At 35.4% G+C, this 18,595-nt stretch overlaps 1 long non-coding RNA gene across 1 annotated transcript; it reads right to left on the bottom strand.

Annotated features, from left to right (window-relative positions):
• Positions 1-391: 391 nt before the first annotated feature.
• Positions 392-1,458, bottom strand: LOC116411714. Its single transcript, XR_004223309.1, has 3 exons — positions 1,309-1,458; positions 1,158-1,236; positions 392-497 (listed from the first exon to the last, which is right to left on the bottom strand). It is a non-coding gene; the product is annotated as an uncharacterized LOC116411714 (long non-coding RNA).
• Between the last annotated feature and the right edge of the window lie 17,137 nt (positions 1,459-18,595).

Raw genomic sequence — 18,595 nt, 5'->3', positions numbered from 1 at the left:
AAATGTTTTTTTTATATTTTGGTAGTTAATCTTTACAGTTTCAACAGTAAAGGCTGATATAAAAAAAGAAAAGAGAGAACACTTAATTAGCTTCCAAATTAATGTTTACGAATCATTATGAACAGTGGCTTATGTCCCAAACACCCTGTTAATGGCTATCTCTGCTTCATATGTGAGCCTGATCATATCATCAGGCTCCTTAAACCATAAATTAGCCCTTGCCTTGCCATAGCAAACAATGTGATATAATGATGCTTTCAAAAGAGTGCTTTAAAGATGGGGATGATCAAAACAGCCAAGGCAATTTGTTTGTAAATATAAATACAAAGTGGAAAACAAATTAAAATATAACTAATGATTGAGGCAACACTGAAGGTTTGGCATAAAAGTAAAGAAGTCTATAACTTATCAACTTACCCTCATGTACTACAGCCACTGATGTACAACGCAGACTTCAAACCCAGTATGGAACCAGGATCCTTTTCCAGATGGAGCAACTGGGGAGAGAGGATCACTAGAATCAGCGATTTTGTAAAAGAAAATAAGGTAATTTCTTTAGCAGAAATACAAAAAAGATGGGGCACACACCCCAGAGATGCCTGGAATTACAATCAGTTACACACATTTATACACACACATAAAAACAAACATTGGAACAGAGCACTAACTCCCTGGGAAAAAATCCTAGAATCTATTAATTTAAACACCAGAGTAGATAAACCACTATCTAGGGCCTACAAAATTCTAACCGATATCCCAATAACAAACCAGCTACCCCACTGCAAAGCATGGGAAAAAGAACTGAACATAGAAATTTCACCAAACTCATGGGGCAAGATCTTTAAATTAACCTACAAAGCATCAAGAGCCATGAGAACCAATGAAGCAATTTACAAGTTAGTAACTAGATGGCACTACACGCCAGCTAAATTACATAGAATTTATCCCAATAGTTCCCCACTTTGTTGGAGATGCAACAAATTAGAGGGTACACTCACTCACATCTGGCTCACGTGCCCAAAACTGGAAAATTTTTGGAAGGAAATACTAGATGTAATACAAAAAGTCACACAGCAATCAATCACAATGGATAATGCACCCACCATATTACTATATGTCCTACCGGAAAAAAATGACACATTATCAGACCCACTTACCTTACACCTCTTGCAGGCAGCAAAATCGCTGATTCCCCAGAAATGGAAGTCATCCTCCTCCCCAACAATCAAAGAATGGCTAACAAAAATAGAAGAAATTAGGAAAATGGAAGAGTTATCTCTACTAATACACAACAATAGTCATACTTACCGTAAAAATTGGTCACCATGGTTAGAATTTCTGAAAAAAATAGACCAATAAGGTATCAATGAACCACCCCCCCCCCAACATTATGCACTAAGACACCCTTTCTTACCCTAAAAACCTCTAAAACTGCTTAACAAGATCACTTTTGTTATTTTATGTGTTAAGAATTTTTATAAGGTTGTACTACAACGACTGACCAGAAGACAACACCATAGAGTAGCAAGAACCTACTGTTAGTCTAGGATTAAATGACTATGAATGTTAATGTTCAATGCAACCCCCTCCCCCTTCCCCTCCCTCTTTCTTTCTGTATCCCCTCCTTAAAGTTGAAATGCAAAAATAAAGAATATATAAAAAAAATATAACTAATGTACACTTCACAGTTGCAATTTATTCTCATTTAGTAAAATGAACTTTCACATGTGGCCATTATCATGCTACAAGATAGGAAAATAAACTAGCTAGCAGTTTGTTTTACTAAGTTCTTCCTTCTACCTTTTAAAGGTATTTAGTTAAATGAATAAATGTCTTGGCGAATGTAAGAAAAAGAATATCTGGTGTGCCAAGATACATTTTTAGTCCCTTTGATGCTATGGTAATTAAACTGAAGGTAAAGGGCCAGCACTAAAGGTAAAGGGCTAGTATACCCCATTTTCAACATGCAATAAACAGGGTTTTTATTGAACATATTATTTGCCTGTTGTTTTAGTTATGAAAAAGCTCTGTTGTTATTTCTTGAGCTACAGAAAAAGATGGATGAAAGATGCTTCCATAATTACAATGTAACTCCAGCATTACATACTATAGCATACTTATGTAACCCCTATTAGGCTGTAGTAGTCAAATTGTCCAGCTAGTGAAAGAGCATGGGGTACATGTGACTCTCTATCTTCAGGATGAGCCTTCGCAAAGTGGAAGCAACTACAAGGAAGGTGTTGTGTGACTACACCTCCCACTGACATGTGTATGTGTAAAGTGCTATAAGCAAATAAGTGGACGCCAGGAGCTCTTGCAAACTGTTTGTTTGTCCAAGACAAATGATGGTAATGCAGGGCAAATCAATACTTACTCTTGAGGAGGTATGACAGGATTTTTATCAATACAATTGATGATAAAGCAGATTAAGTAGTTAAAGTATGGTGTCCACTGGTTTATCCCTCTCATATAGAGTTTGGGCAGGGTAAAGACAACCAACAGAGTGACAGGAGGTAAGTCCACTGGTTTTTCCCTCTCTTGTAGAGTTAGGGCAGGGTAAAGACTAACCTATTCCCTGGCATATGGACACATTAACCCTATGGGTCCCTACATACATTTTTTGTTTTGTGTCTCAATCATCCCCACTCCTATAAATCATAAGCTCTTATGGGCAGGGCTTCCATTACTTACAGCTTGTTTGTATGTTAGTTGTTAGGTACCCCAAAGTACAGTACCATGGAATGTTTTTACTTTATACATTTATATTATAATAATAAATAAACAAAGGGTACCCGATTATGGATGTTTAAACTTCATTTTGTTTTGAATGCCTGTGTTTTAACACAAGAATTCCAGAGGTTCTATCTTTACTATCCACTTAAGTGCAACTTATTAAACCTCACCAACCTTAAACTGAGCAAAATCTAACTACAAAATATTGCACCTTTTGGCATAATGACATGTCAACAAAATAGTGGGGAGAATCTTTATGTAAAACATTGTGAGACTGAAACACATTTTACTATCTTCATTTAGAAATGTGTCCCTTTATATTATTACTTATCAGTTCTCCATAATATCCCATATTTTAAGAAATTACTTCTATAAAAAATCCTCATGGTAAAATCAACATTATTATGTCCTCATTACAATGAATACATGAATGTTAAGCAACTACTTAATTACCTTTTAGTTTCATTTTAGAAAAATCAATTACATCACTAATAAAATGTAATGTATATATGTCCCACATGGCAGATTGTGTTTTGCTTCCTTAAGGAAGTTAGAAATTTTAACCAAGGCAAATCATTGTATGTCTTTATTTTGTTTATAATCTACTGAATAATAACATTTGAAATATCATCTGTAATTTGGATTTTCATAATTTTCGACTATATATATTTTTTTTATATACAGATGCAGCCAAGATCCTTACCATGTTGTTGTGTTATGTCTCTAACTGGTTATCCAGTTAATGCATTGAAAAACACACCAAGATTCACCTGGTGGCACATGGTCTATGGCATGTTTTACTGTCTTATACTAGCAAGGTTCTGGATGGGGGCCTTGACTGTATAGGTTGGGGGTTCAATTCCTTAAAGGAATACTGTTATGGGGAAACATGTTTTTGTAAAAACACAACAGGGTGCTGTTTTCTCCGAACAGGGGCACCAGCCCCGGGTACGAGGTAAGCGGTTAAAGTCACTTGGGGTTGCCTAACATTTTGGCACCCCCAAGTGACTTTGTCTTTCCTTCTCCTTTAATAACACTTTTCAACTAATAGTACACAGTAAACAGTACACTACTCATGCCATTCATATAATTGATTGCTAATATAGTTTTGTTAGACAATAACTCTTATACTGATATATTCTTAGCCATAAAAGAACACAGAGTCATTTTGTAACAAAATAACAGGTTTCTTTATATCTTTGACATTTAAAAAAAGTCAAAATAAGCTGCACAGATATGTTTACATGAGGTAGCATTGGAGGACATGACTTTATGGAGATTGTATTGGGAAATGTTAAAGGAATACTGTCAATGGAAAACATGTTTTTTTCAAAATGCATTAGTTAATAGAGCTTCTCCAGCAGAATCCTGCATTGAAATACATTTTTTAAAAAGCGCAAACAGATTTTTTTTTTATATTTAATTGAAATTTCACATAGGGCTAGACATATTCTTCACTTCCTATGATGCCACAGACATGTGACCTGTGCTCTAATAAACTATTGTCACTTTTTACTACTGCACTGAAAGTTGGAGCGATATCAGTCCCCTCCTAGCAGCCAACCAGCAGAACAATGCTGCTTGACACCTGATTTCAGAACAGAAATCTATAATAAAAAATCCAAGTGTTGGGGCTCCTACAGTTACATGGGAGTAGGAGAAACAATTAGCGATGAGTGAATCTGTCCCGTTTTGCTTTGCCAAAAAATTCACAAAACAAAGTCAAAATTCTGAAAACGGCTAAAAATTTGCGAAACACGGGCACCGCCCACATGTTTTGACATGGATGCTGTGTGTCTTTTTTGATGTGTACGCCTTTTTTTACACAACCGCAACTGTTTTTTTTTTTTACGCAACCCTATTTGCCTATTTTTGAGACAAAATTTTGCTGAAGTTTTGCGAAACAATTTGCCAATGGCGAAATGCGAAATTCACTGTAAATCCAAGCCTGGAGAAAAAAATCACTCATCAGTAGAAACATGTGCTAATGTGTAGCACTGGCTCTTTCTGAAAACACATGGTACTGTCCAGGACACAAGCATGCTCAGATGACAGCAATCCTCTTACATATATAGATTTTTTAAAAGATTAGCTATAAGTCTAAATCTATGTAGACACTCTATTTTGTATGTGTGAATGTTTTTTTATAAGTAGCTTTTTGGTCCATGCATTTCAATAAAAGATTCACTTTAACACAAACTGTTTGCTTGTCATATAAGAAAATGCTGTACATGAATTGGCACTTTGGCAGTCAAAGATAATTTGGAGTCTGGTCTTCATTTTTTATTTTATTTTTTTGAATTTCAATAATAAATTTAGATTTTTTCAGTCTGGAATTTAAACTTCTGTCAGGTTGCCTTCATACCCTAGTAACTAGGTAATAGTCTAAATGAGAGACCAGAAGATGTATATGAGACTTCAACTCATTCAAATTGAATCAGTGAGCAAGGAAAGACTCATCTGCACTGTAATTTCATCAGTATTGATATAATGTGCTGAAGAACATTGAAACATTTAACACTGATGATAGCCTTCTATAAGAGTTGACATCTCAGTTGTTTTCTTGGCAATATGAGATACTCAGACATAGTTAAACAACAGTTTTGATTATTTTGATCAAACTGGCCCTTCAAAATCAAATTGATCAGATTCAATAAACAGCTTGCATAGAATTGCTAAAAAATTCTTAAAAACATGTCTGGAAAATCCTCTAGGATTTAATGAATTTGTACCATAGAGGTTCATTTGCCAACATTCTGATTCTAGTGTTTTTTTGTGGCAATTTAGTTAAATGTATTCTATTATCTGTCCTTCACCACAAGCACACACATATTGAGTAAGGTTTCATAGTTATTGTGTAAGACTCCCCATGCTGTTACTGATTAGGAGTAATAGCCTGTGGGGGGAGCGTTAGCTATTTAATATACTGTCTGGCGTCTATTTGCCTAATATTGGCAGACTTATGAACAGTGCAGGTCCTCCTCTGTCCTCAGCAGGCTCCCTTATAACATCTGACTTGTGCAGTCTCCTGGCATCAACACACTGTCCTCACATGCAGTACTTCAGGTTCCCCAAACAAAGCTGAACCCTACACTTTGTGGCTTCACCATGGGGGTCACTACATCATTCTTCCTCTGTACCATTCAGTCTCATAACCTTGGCCCAACCTTAGGGGTTGGGACATTTTCTGTACATAGTAGGAAAATGCAATTAACTATTTACAAAAAAATTATTTTATATTCCTTACATGAATGGCCTTGATGCTATTAAAACCTGAAATAGCCCTGACATAAGCCTTTCAACACTCTCTTGGATGTCAGATTAAGCTTTTTTTCACTCATTTAATTATGATATAAATTTATAGTTTCCTGTGTAATTCAAAAGTTACTCATGAAAGCAATACGTTGTTTTTGCCCATTACTGCAATAACCTGCCATGGTCTGCAGATTGAGCTATGTGACATTTGGCATGGGCCAATAATGAACAAAATAGGTCATGATTATGTATCTCTAAGTTTCCCTAGTACTGAAAAAACACAAAACACCAACACCATCATCAAGTTTGATCAAATTAGCACATAAAATTAAATATCACAATGCATCACTTTAATCACACTTAAAGGTATTTGCCTCACTAATTTTAAACCAATTTAAATACTAAATTGCCAGGTTCAAGAATCAAATAGTTCACTTTTTTATAACAAATATATATGAGAAGATACAGAAAAGTGGGATAGGTAAAGGAGATATATAGAGGAACAGAATTGAGGGACCTTATGTCAGCAACCTTATTTGAGGAAAAAAATGTTAAATCCTTTCCATCTGGCTTATGGCTGCCATTATGAAGATTATGCAATTTATGTTAGTATCAAATCAGCAATGGAATAATAAGTGTAAAAGCTTCTATTAGTCTTCAAATAAGCACTGAGCTGTGTAAGTCCCAGTGATGATTAAACTAAGCTTTCCTGTTAACAATGTGTGAGAACAGAATTTTAAGTTTATTTTTTTAAATGTCAAGGTTAATTATTACTTGTGAGCTGAAGAACAGCAAACTTTGAATTGAAGACCATTATTTATGGGATTTCTTTGAAGCCTGCTTCAATTACTGGGATGTTTAACAACTTTTGACAATTTCTGAAACTGTATAGAGGATCACTTTCCTATTAAATGATTAGTCTTGTAATTTCAGAAATTTTTCATTTGCTAAAACTGAAAGTATTTTGTTGGAAAAAGTGGCTTTGTACTATTTCAGGAATATTTTCACAAAGTAATGATTATCACCACACATTAGGCGTTATGCAATAAAAAATGAAAAGTTTGCTTTCAAACCTATAACCATCTATAGCAGCTAATCAGCAGGCAGTATTTACTGGTCACCTGTTTACTTCTTACTGTATTTATTACTATAGGTAACTGCACTTGGGCAAGTGCTGTTTAATACATTTGTTTTACTTCACATCTACACTATCACTTTGTACCGAGCATATATATACAAAATATATATATACAGTATATATATGTATATATATATATGCTCCATACAAAGTGACAGTGTAGAAGTGAAGTAAATAATAATAAATAACATATATATTTATATATTAATATATATATATATAAATATATAATATTTATAAATTTATATATAACCGTATATACTCGAGTATAAGCCGATCCGAATATAAGCCGAGGTACCTGATTTTACCTAAGAAAACTGGAAAAACTTATTGACTCGAGTATAAGCCTAGGGTGGGAAATGCAGCAGCTACTGCTAAGTTTCAATATCAAAATAAATACCAGTAAAATTACATTAATTGAGGCATCAGTGGGGTATATGTTTTTAAATATTTATTTCATAGAAAAACAGTAAACTAGCTCTGTAAGTGGAGAAGAGGGTTAACAAAAACAATATGAGTACTACCCCACGCTCATTGCACATTGGCAAACTGGCAGCAGACCCAGTGCCGGAGGGATGTAAGGGGAAATAAGTATTGCTAGTGGGAGCCTAGGCCAGGGCACTGGAGGGTCTGGTTGCGGGTGGCCTAATTTGCACACAAAGGACAGAGGGTGCTAGTCTAGAGGGACACATGGCACCCGACTCAAGTGTAAGCCGAGGGTGACTTTTTCAGCACATTTTGGGTGCTGAAAAACTAGGCTTATACTCAAGTATATACAGTAATATATATATATATATATATAATATAAATAAATAAGCTCTCCCTTTTAAATGTGGTCCTTCATTAAATAAAATATAGAAGAAAATCTATTACAGTGAAAATTTCACAATGATACAATATAGATATATTAATACAGGTGTGTATAATATACATTTTACAACAGAAAAAGGAGTAAAAGTTTGTGTATAATTATCCAGTGCATTTCTTTACCCCTTAAATATATCATGTATCCTGATCACCTAAAGTGAAACCATTATGTAACACATTTCTAGGCTGAGTGTTACTAACTGAGTTTGAGTGTAAGGCTGAGGGCACATGGGGCTTTGCCTCTGCTGCTCTTAGCCTGCATTTGTTTTTGGGTTTTTTTGTTTGTTTTTGCAAGCTGAGAGAAGCAGATCTGCTCCCATATGCACCTCAGTAAAACTTCACTGACACCAAGCAGAGGTAACTTTTAAATATACATTCATAACATATTTGTAATGGTTTTTTAGTTATTTGTATATATAATTGCTATTAAGGGACATGTAAACCCCACACACAAAAATGTAATCAGTGAACAGCCTCTTTGAAATCTTTCAATACCTGCCACACTGGTTGCCCAGAGGTTAATAGTAAGGCTGCAACATCCCCTTAATCACTTAGATTTCCTTCTCCTCCTGTAACCCACTCGGCCCCCTCCCTCTAGAATTTGCTTTAATTCCTGGTTTGCCAGACATGCTCAGTTGTTCTAAGCTCAGATTACTAAACATGCCCTCCAGTCTAGCAGCCAGTGAAGAGATGGCATTGCTGGTTCCCATAGAAACTCAACTTTACCATTACAGTGCTCAAACAAAGCAGAACTTTTATCAAAGACAGTTCTGCCTGTGTGAGCCTGTATTCTTGATGAAATGTATGCTGAATAAAGGTCTTTGTGTGCATATGCTACTTACAGATATAAATTTAACTGATTATGTATCAGAGGAAAAATGGCCACCGGGTGAAAGCTGCTATTTACTTTAGGAAAATGTGATGGTGCTGGCAAGTGGAGGGGATATATGCAGTACAAATGATGCCATTTAAGTGGGGGAGCAGTGTCTGCCTGTCCCTTCTATTCTCTGCTCTGGTGCTCTTTGAAACAATGTAGCAGATTTTACAGACCTGTCTTGCTGGAGGAGCCTGGCATTTGCAACATTGTTTAAAAAGTAACAACCAGGAGTTCAGTAAATGCTGCTTTCTATAGCAATTACATTTACAAATAACTTTTAAAGCACTAATAATATGCTTTAAGCGCAAACATATTGAAACAATGTGATGCAAGTGTAAAACTTTGCAATCTAAAAGCTTGCAAATTCATTGGGAATTGTCCTACGCAAAATGTAAGCTTTTTTTCAGTTGAGTTTTTTTAAAAAGATGAGTAAAATATGAAGTCGTGGCTTTCAAGTTTTTTTTATTACATTGTATTCAATTGTACTGTACTTTCCAACGCTTACTATGCTTTTTTATGTTGGAATTTTAAACATTCAGTTTGACCTGGCTAACGCTAAACCAAACTAGTCACCCGCTGTGACCTACAGCACTTATATTTGCCAATTTGTGTCTGTAAGTTACCTTCCCATCTAGACTGTAAGCTCTATGGGGCAGTGACCTCCATCCTCTTGTGTCTTTGACTCTTAACTTATTGCAACTGTATCTTGTATTTATTTGTATTTATTGTAATACTTTGTATTTATCTGTTATTATCTTAATAACCCCGTTTGTATTAATGTATTCTACTGTACAGCACTGCGTACATAAGTAGCACTTTATAAATAAAGATATACATACATACATATATACATACATACTAATAAAGGAAAAAAATCCATACACTTCTTATATATGCCATAAACAAGCCTGTTTGGACATTTTCCTACCTATTCTAAGTTAAAGAAATTTGGCAAAAAAAGTAAAAGTAAAAAAAAATGTCAAAACATTTTGCCTTAACATATTAAAAGACCAGAATATTTGGTCCAGATTATATTGCTCCTTCCATTATTGTTTCATTAGACCTGCATTTATACCTTTATTTATTTTAAATCAGAGGGTGGTTGTATCCTTCATATAAAAATATCAGTAAATATTTGTTTGGTTAATGGTGGGTGATATGAAAGCTTTATACTTTTGCCTACTAAATACTCTGTTTTCAAATATCCAAAAATCTATTTGTGTCCTAATGCCAATTCACCAGCCGCTCTGTTTGCACAGAATGTAAAAGAAAATCAAGTTAAATAGCAATTCCCCTACAGAGGATAGTTAATTAGCTGTAAGGTGTGGTCTTATGTGGCTTCATGATACTGTAAAGTGGTCTAGCTCAATTCAGTATAACAAAAAAAAATAACCAGGTCTGGATTTACACCACTGGAATTAGCCCAATTCTAAACTATAGAGAACTATAGAGGCATACATTGGCCCATGTCAGTCCATTCATATATTTTGCCATTATTCTGCCCACAAAAAATGTTAAACTTAGTACCTGTTCAATGTTAAATTAAAATATAAAAAATTCCTCCAAAAAAAAGTAATTCCCAACTGGAACCTTATGTACGTTTTGTCCCCCCAAAATTGAACTTTACTAAAGATCAGGTACAAATATTACAACCTATGTTATAAGATTCACTTTTGTATGACCATTTATTTCCATTTAAAGTTAATTTGGACTTTGCCTGAAGTAGAGGATGTAATAAATGGTGTACATTTTTTGCTAGTTTTAGTAAGACATAACCATTTCAAACAGGAGACTGATGACACCTGCAGACAGGTTGCACCTTGGTACATTTAGGATACATTGTTTGAAACACACAGCCTTTCATTTTTTCACCCTGCCATACTCTTTTTTTAGCTAGAAGATTGTGTACATATTTTTATATGCATTTTGCAGGTTGGAAACTATTTTTGTGGATTCAAGGCATTTTATTTGAATGATGCTATAATACACCAGACACTATCTCAGCCTACAAACGTCTGTATATTTCTTTTTGACATAGAAACTCTCCTAGCAGATACTGTTTTCTATCATATGGAATTACTGTGTTAGGAGACAGAGCATCTGTGTCTTAATATCTACTTTTGCACTTAATATCAGCATGGCACAATACTCCATATTTTCTCACCAGTTATAGGGAGAAATGGCAGCATAAAATGTAGAGGTTGTCTTGTGTTTAGTAAACTTTGATTTTCTAAAAACAACAATAACTGTAGAAGCTACAAAGACATTTCCAATGTAATTTTCCTGTTAGTTGATACACTTGTTGAAAATATTTTAATTTGTTAATGGAAAAAATATGTACAATGTTAAAAATTATTGCTTTGTATGAAAAATGTTACCTTTACTCAAATTTAATATAATGTATATTTACTGACCCCAGAAAAAATGAAAACAATAATTTGCTATAAATTTAATATAATGTGTATTTACTGAACCCAGAAAAAATTAAAACAATAATTTGCTATTAAGGATTACTCAATGGCACATAATACTAAAAAAGTATATTTTTCTGAAAACGGTTTATTCAAATAAAGCAGGGTTTTACAGTTAAGCTGTTTGATGGGATATATTTTTATACTGACCTATAGTGATGAGTGATTCTTTTCAGCAGGCATGGATTCTGCATTTCGCCATTCGCAAATTGTCTCGAGAAACTTCTGCATCATTTTGTCACCAAAAAAAAAGGCAAAGTCAAAATAGGGAGATTGCATCAAAATAGGTGTAGACATGTCAAAAAAAGGACCTGGTTACGTAAAAAAAAGGTACGGACGTGTTAAAAATGTAGCTTGAGTAAAAAATGTTGCACGTGTCAAAAAAGTCGAGCGGCTCAACTTTTTCCATGGGACAGATTTGTTCATCACTACAGGCTTACATTGTTTGGGGCTGTAGTTATCCTTTAAACTCATCTCTAAGTTTAAACTGAGTAGCCTTCAGATGGTAATATTTTAAAATACCTATAATTCAATAACAATTTAATGACAAGTAATATACTCATTGTAAATTTAAAGTACATTAAAAAAGCATCTCTGCAAGACTGAGGTTTTAATTACTTATTAAGGTACTTCAATTAATCTAAATCTTGTTTTCAGCTTGCAGTTAGTCAATTAAGACTGGCAACATTAGCATTTTTATTTAGGAAAGATCCCTTTTGAAAACCTGACCAGTTAGCAAATTTTTTTACTTCTTAACATTAGGGAGCTCAGTATATGACAATTTTTCTGACAACCCATGGATATAGCTACATAATGTACTGTATATAGACAAAATACTATTATATGATAGCAGAGGCAAATCCTCACATTATCCTCTGCATTAATTTTTCAATGTATTATTAAAATTCGCCACAATATTAAAATAAATCAAATAGAAATATGGTAGATATATGGTAGCATTATACTGTACCCAGCATTGCAATATTTATGCAAGGAATATTTATTTTGTTTTTTTATAGAAACTCAAATTGTAATTCACAAGTAATGTGAAATGTGTTGAAACTGGAGCAAGAGTGTAGGTTATGGAGTGAGACAAGTTTGTGACAGTCAAGGGGTAGTTGGGGATGGAAGGGTAGGGGGGCTGTTCCACAGTTTGTCTAATACAGTTGGGGTGAGTGGGAAGTAGTGCTAGGATGGGAAGACAGGCTATAGATATAGGGAATTTGATTATTAGGAAAGTGGATAAGGTAATTTGTTGCAAAGACCCTACATGACGAACTGTATGTTGCTTGCCTGGTGCTAGGGTTTGGCATGTGGTGGAATCAGTAGACAGATTATTGGGGGGGGGGTGGGAATGACCCGGTGGTCTTGGTACAAAAGAACGATTTTAAAAAAATTAAAGTTAAGGGCAAGGACTTTAAAAGTCATTCTCAGAGATATTACCTGTGCCGCGAGCAACGTTAACAAGGCAGCAGGAGCTTAGGGAGAATAATGCATGGCTGAGAGATTGGTGTAGAAAGTAGGGTTTGGGTTTCTTGAGAACTGGACTGATTTTTCAATGGCTACTGGCTCTTTGCAAGGGATGGGCTGCACCTCAATTAGTTACATAGTTACATAGTTACATAGGGTTGAAAAAAGACCAGTGTCCATCAAGTTCAACCCATCCAAGTAAACCCAGCACACCTAACCCACACCTACCAATCTATACACTCACATACATAAACTATAAATACAACCACTAGTACTAACTGTAGATATTAGTATCACAATAGCCTTGGATATTTTGATTGTTCAAGAACTCATCTAGGCCCCTCTTAAAGGCATTAACAGAATCTGCCATTACCACATCACTAAGAAGGGCATTCCACAACCTCACTGCCCTCACCGTGAAAAACCACCTACGCTGCTTCAAATGGAAGCTCCGTTCCTCTAATCTAAAGGGGTGACCTCTTATGATCTTATGATGGTGCTGTTGCTTTGGGGGAAAAGATGGCTAGATGGTTGCAGACATTTGACTATTTTTACTCGACAGTGACTTTTTTGACGTGCATCATTTTTCGGCGGCAAATTTTCTAGAAAGTTTAGTGAAAAAATTCAACAATGGGGAAATTCAGAAATTTGCTGCCAATCTATGCGTGACAAAAACATTTGCTCGTTGCCAATTGCAGATTTTAAACTAGGCATGGGGGGGGGGAGGGTGCAGTGAGTGATTCTGTGGTTAGATGAAGTAGTGGACATAGTAGGGGAAAATGGGGGAGGAGACTTGCTTGGGGGTACTGATAATGGACCATAAGCTGTTTATACAACATTCTTATGTTGGTATCAGAATTAAATATATGTTTACAAATGCAAGGAGTCTGACTGGCAAAAGTTGGAGGTGCTGGAGAGTATGATGTGCTTGGCATTGCTGAAATGTGGTTGAATAAGTCACATGACTGGGCAGTTAATATTGGTGGCTATACTTTGTTTTAGAAGGACAGAGGCAATAGAAAAGGGGGAGGGGTGTGTCCATTCATTTGGGGCAAGTGATAATAATGGAGGATTTTAATTGCCCCAATATTGACTGGCTCAATAGTACTGCCAGGACAGTAAATGGGAACAAGTTTATAAACCTGTTACATGACAACTTTATGTCACAGGTTGTTGAAGAGCCAACCAGGAACCATTCTATATTGGATCTAATGATCTCTAATTACCCAGAACGTATAGCAAATGTGCAAGTTGTTGAACCCCTGGGTAATATTTACCATAATGTTATTTCATTTGATGTTTGGGGCAAAAAACAAATTTACACTGGGGCAATGAAGACCCTAAATTTTAGAAAAGAAAATTTTAGCTCCTTAAGGGCAGTGTTTCAGAGCATATATTGGGGAATTATGTTTTCTGATAAAAACACAGAGCAGAAATGGTACTCATTTAAAATTTTATCAAATCATTACCTTGTTAACTTATTCCCTGAAGAAGTAAATGTAGAAACCTTCAGAATTAAGCCACCCTATGTGGCTTAATTCAGAGGTAAATAAGTTAATAGGGAAAAAAGGAAAGCATTCCAGAGGGGATGGAAGAGGAATAAATATAAACACTATAACAAGTGTTGTAAAACATCAATCCAAAAGGCAAAGATAGAAAATAAGGAGCGCATTGCGGAGGATAAAACTAACCCTAAAAAATTTTTTAAGTATATTAATAGTAAAAAGATGCAGGTTGAGAGTGTGCCCCCATTGAATTATGGTAACAATATGGTTATAACAGATACTGAAAAGGCAAATGTGCTAATCCAATTCTTTGTTGGCTCAGCTCATTCTAATCAGTGGTTGATGCAGGATATGGAGCATAAAGGTTTACTCAGATTTAATGTGAACAAGGCACCAGGGCCAGATAGAATACACCCTCGGGTACTGAGAGAGCTTTTACAATGACCTTTGTTTCTGATATTCTTAGACTCGCTTTCATCTGGTATGGTACCTATGGATTAGAGGAAAGCTGATGGCATTCCTGTATTTAAAAAGGTATTACAATCCCAGCCTGACAATTATAGGCCAGTAAGTTTGACATCCATGGTGGGCAAGTTATTTGAAGGCTTGTTTAATGATCACATAAAAAATTATGTTCTGAAAATGCCATTATGAGCAGTAATTAGCATGGCTTTGTGAAGGACAGGTCATGTCAGAAAATTTGATTGCTTTCTATGATGAGGTTAGTAAGAAGCTGGACAATGGGGGTGCATTTGATACCGTTCCCCACAAATGGCTGCTTTCTAAACTAAGGTCTATTGGTCTTAGTGAAGTCGTTTGCACATGGATAGGAAACTAGCTACAGGATCGGGTACAGAGAGTGGTTGTTAATGGAACATTCTCTACTTGGAGTAAGGTTCTCAGTGGGGTCCCTCGGGGTTCTGTACTGGGTCCACAGAAACCTTTTCCATACAAAATGCAAAATACAAAATACACAAGACACAAGTCTATGAGCTTTTTCGCTGCAACTTGATAATTTGCAGAATACATCAGGTCTATGGGGTTTTTTTGTAGTGTAAGTTTCGAAAAATATTTATTCTGGTATGGTCCCACCAATGCCGTGGCTATTGCAGATTGGTGCAACACAACATTGCAGATCACACATCTCTTCTATTTTCTTGTTATAAGAATATCAGCATGACAGTGGCAGCATAGGCAAGGTTTAACTGCAATCAAAGCAATTCTGTTAGATGTCTTGGAAGGTCAATTTATCAAAATTCAAGCTAGGGAAGAAAATGGGAGGAAAAAACAAAAATTATTATGATTATTTACTTTTTTCCCACCTGAATGCCAGATTATTTTTTTTAAACTCAAACCAAATAGTTGAGTTGCATTCTCTCACACAAATAAGAATCACACTGTTTCATTTGTGAAAAACTCAAATGTTTTAATGAACTGGAAAAATAAATAAATAAATTTGCTCCAAAGAGCTCCAGATGACCTCACCAGTGATGATTTATTAGACAAAAACTCCCTGGACCTATTTGGAAGCTAGTAGCAGAGATAAGAAAATACTGTGTTAAGGCTGTAGAAATACAATGTCCCTGGTATTTATTAAAAGCCACAGTCACGGTAAAAAAGGTTGTGCCACATTTTGTGAATTTTTTGCTGTTTTCGCAAATTTTTCTGCAGTTTCACAATTTTTTTAAGCCAAGTTAAACTGGACATATTCGCTCATCTCTATTCAAAAAAACAAAGTTTTCCTTACAAAAGCTTATTAATCAGTATTAGAGACATAACATCTAAATACAAGCTTTTTGGAAAAATACATATGATGCTTACAGTGTTTTGCTATTGTAGAAAAATGCTATTCAATGTGCATTCCCTGTGTGCTATAAGGGTCTCATCTTTGACATAGAGAATCTTTAACTGAATAGAAATTTCTTAAAGGTGCTGCTGAATTAGTCTTCAGTCTGTTATTATGTTGCTTTGAAAAACCCAACATACTGTTCTTTGACTTCAGCTTATTATTCCGGTTCTTCTTTTTCTTATTATTAGCGCCCCCCATTTTCTAAATGCTACTCCTCCTACAGTTTTAGAGGTGCAACACCCAGACCCTCCACACTTCTTTGTCCTATAGTTCTATAGTAACCAACCACCAATCAGATGTTACTCATTGACTTTCAGACACTAATAAAACCAGGGTCCCCAAACTTTGCACAGTGGTGTTTACTATATAACTGTGGTCCAAGGTAGAAGACAGGAGAACTAAGAAATAGCTAATCAGTTGTTCATAAACTCGTAGAGCTGGTAAGAATGCCAATATCAAGCTGTGTATTGATTTTAGGTGATCACATAAAATTACAGTATATAATGCAGCAGATTCATGAAAATGCTGTATAAAACTACTGATCTATTGTGTTTTACTTCATTATCCCCTGAGATTTTCCAATTAACATTAGAGGCTTATACAAAGTCTAAGATGGTGTCAAATAATGGCTTTGAATATGGCAATCAGACCACTTAAAAGTAGATAAACACCCTTATGGTTGCACTATTTTTTAACATAAATCATTTTACACCGTTTGATAGTGTTAAAGAAATAAAGAAAATAGAGGAAATAATATCCTCAGAGAGGGACAAGAAAGAAACATTTAGTAACATACCTTGGCCCTTAGTAAAGGCTGTTGGTGGCGCTATTGTTGTATATGATTTAATTTAGACAGAATACTATATAAACCATTTTGTATATATATAAATTAACAATACTTTAAATCATTTTACACAGGGATTTTTAGTTATAAGTTTATGATCATAAAATTCCCAAGCCATCATACCACATCAAGGTAAACCCCATATGGTGGAAAAAAAAGTATGGCTCTGGTGTAAACAAAACCGATTGTTGGTAAAATAGCGAACAGTTAAAGAATATACACAAAGATGCTATTCCAAGGAAATAAAGTTACAAGGATCATTTAGTTATTTTTACTTATATAGTGCTGACATTTTAAGCAGCACTTCATAGGGATAATTCATCATTCCTTGCCCTAGTGAAGCTACACTATAAGATCCCTGTCACGTTTACACTATCAATGGTCAGTGTTACCAAGAGCCAAATAAACTGCCAATCTGTTTTTTAAAACAGGAGTACCCCCCTAAAAAAAACAACGTAAGTATCAATTCTAGTACCATCGCTGGAATTGCTTCTGTAAGGCAGTATTGCTAACCACTGTGCCACTATTGATCTGTTCTTCTTTTACATTTCTGCCTTATTTTCTGCTGCTGCTGCTCTTTATATTTACTTGCCTGTAATGGAAATATACTCAAGCTGCCTTGTTAAAGCTGCTAGCTAATTTTAAGCTGTATGGCCAATGGTGACGCTGGCATTTGATTCACCCAATGAAATATATTAGGCTCCTGAAGGACATTCCAAATGTTTGCCTTCTTGTGTTAAACTTAATAATTTCACTATAGGTCACTACACAAGAAGACTGTTTATTGGAACATTTACTTTAACTGTGCACTATCCAGTGAAACAAGGAAAGCATTACATTTTCATTGTGAGCCACACTCAGATGTAAAATCTTGGTGAGCCACAAAAGCATAAAAAAGTTACTTGGGGATGGGAGGCTATTTGGTAGCATCATATAGACTGCTAGGAGTATAGCTCTGTGCTTTCAAAACTTGCCTCCAAGGCAGAAATAAAAAGTGTGCATCTACTTTGAGGCCACTGGGAGCAAATCAAAGGGGGTGATGATCAACAAGTTGCTCACGAGACACTGGTTGAGAATCACTGTCCTAGGGTGATAGAAGGAAACAAGCTTTTAAAATCTGTAGTCTATATATTGTGCAAAAGAAGCAATTTTTCCTACTCTCTTACTTTAAAAGTATAAGGACTGTCTATGTGGAATGTTAAGGAGACAGGTGAAGGTAAACCTCTTCCACAAAGCAAGAGAACCCCTGTCAGCACTGGTCTTCACCGACGCCCTTTTGGAGCCCTGGAACTTTCTGCGGCAGTTCTGACAAGGAACCTACAGGCTTCAGAGGTCAACTGGATAGGAAAGATATAGGCAATGGTGAGACAAATATCAAAGTCACCAACTGTATTGCCACTGTGCAAATTGTCTTTCTGTCCAACAGAAAAAAATAGTTCATTGCACAATTCTGGAATATGTAGCTGGGTAATATTTCCTTAAATTTAGCTTTGTGCTCAGCAGTAACACTGGCATTTAATGTACCTAATGAAATACTTTAGGTTACAGAATTATAAGGCTTAGACTTCTGGGAAACATTCAAAGTT

The sequence above is a fragment of the Xenopus tropicalis genome, chromosome 6 (genome assembly GCF_000004195.4).
Source record: "Xenopus tropicalis strain Nigerian chromosome 6, UCB_Xtro_10.0, whole genome shotgun sequence".
Classification (NCBI taxonomy): Eukaryota; Metazoa; Chordata; class Amphibia; order Anura; family Pipidae; genus Xenopus; species Xenopus tropicalis.
The sequence above is the reverse complement of the archived record's forward strand: the minus strand, read 5'-3'. Positions and strand labels throughout refer to the sequence as shown.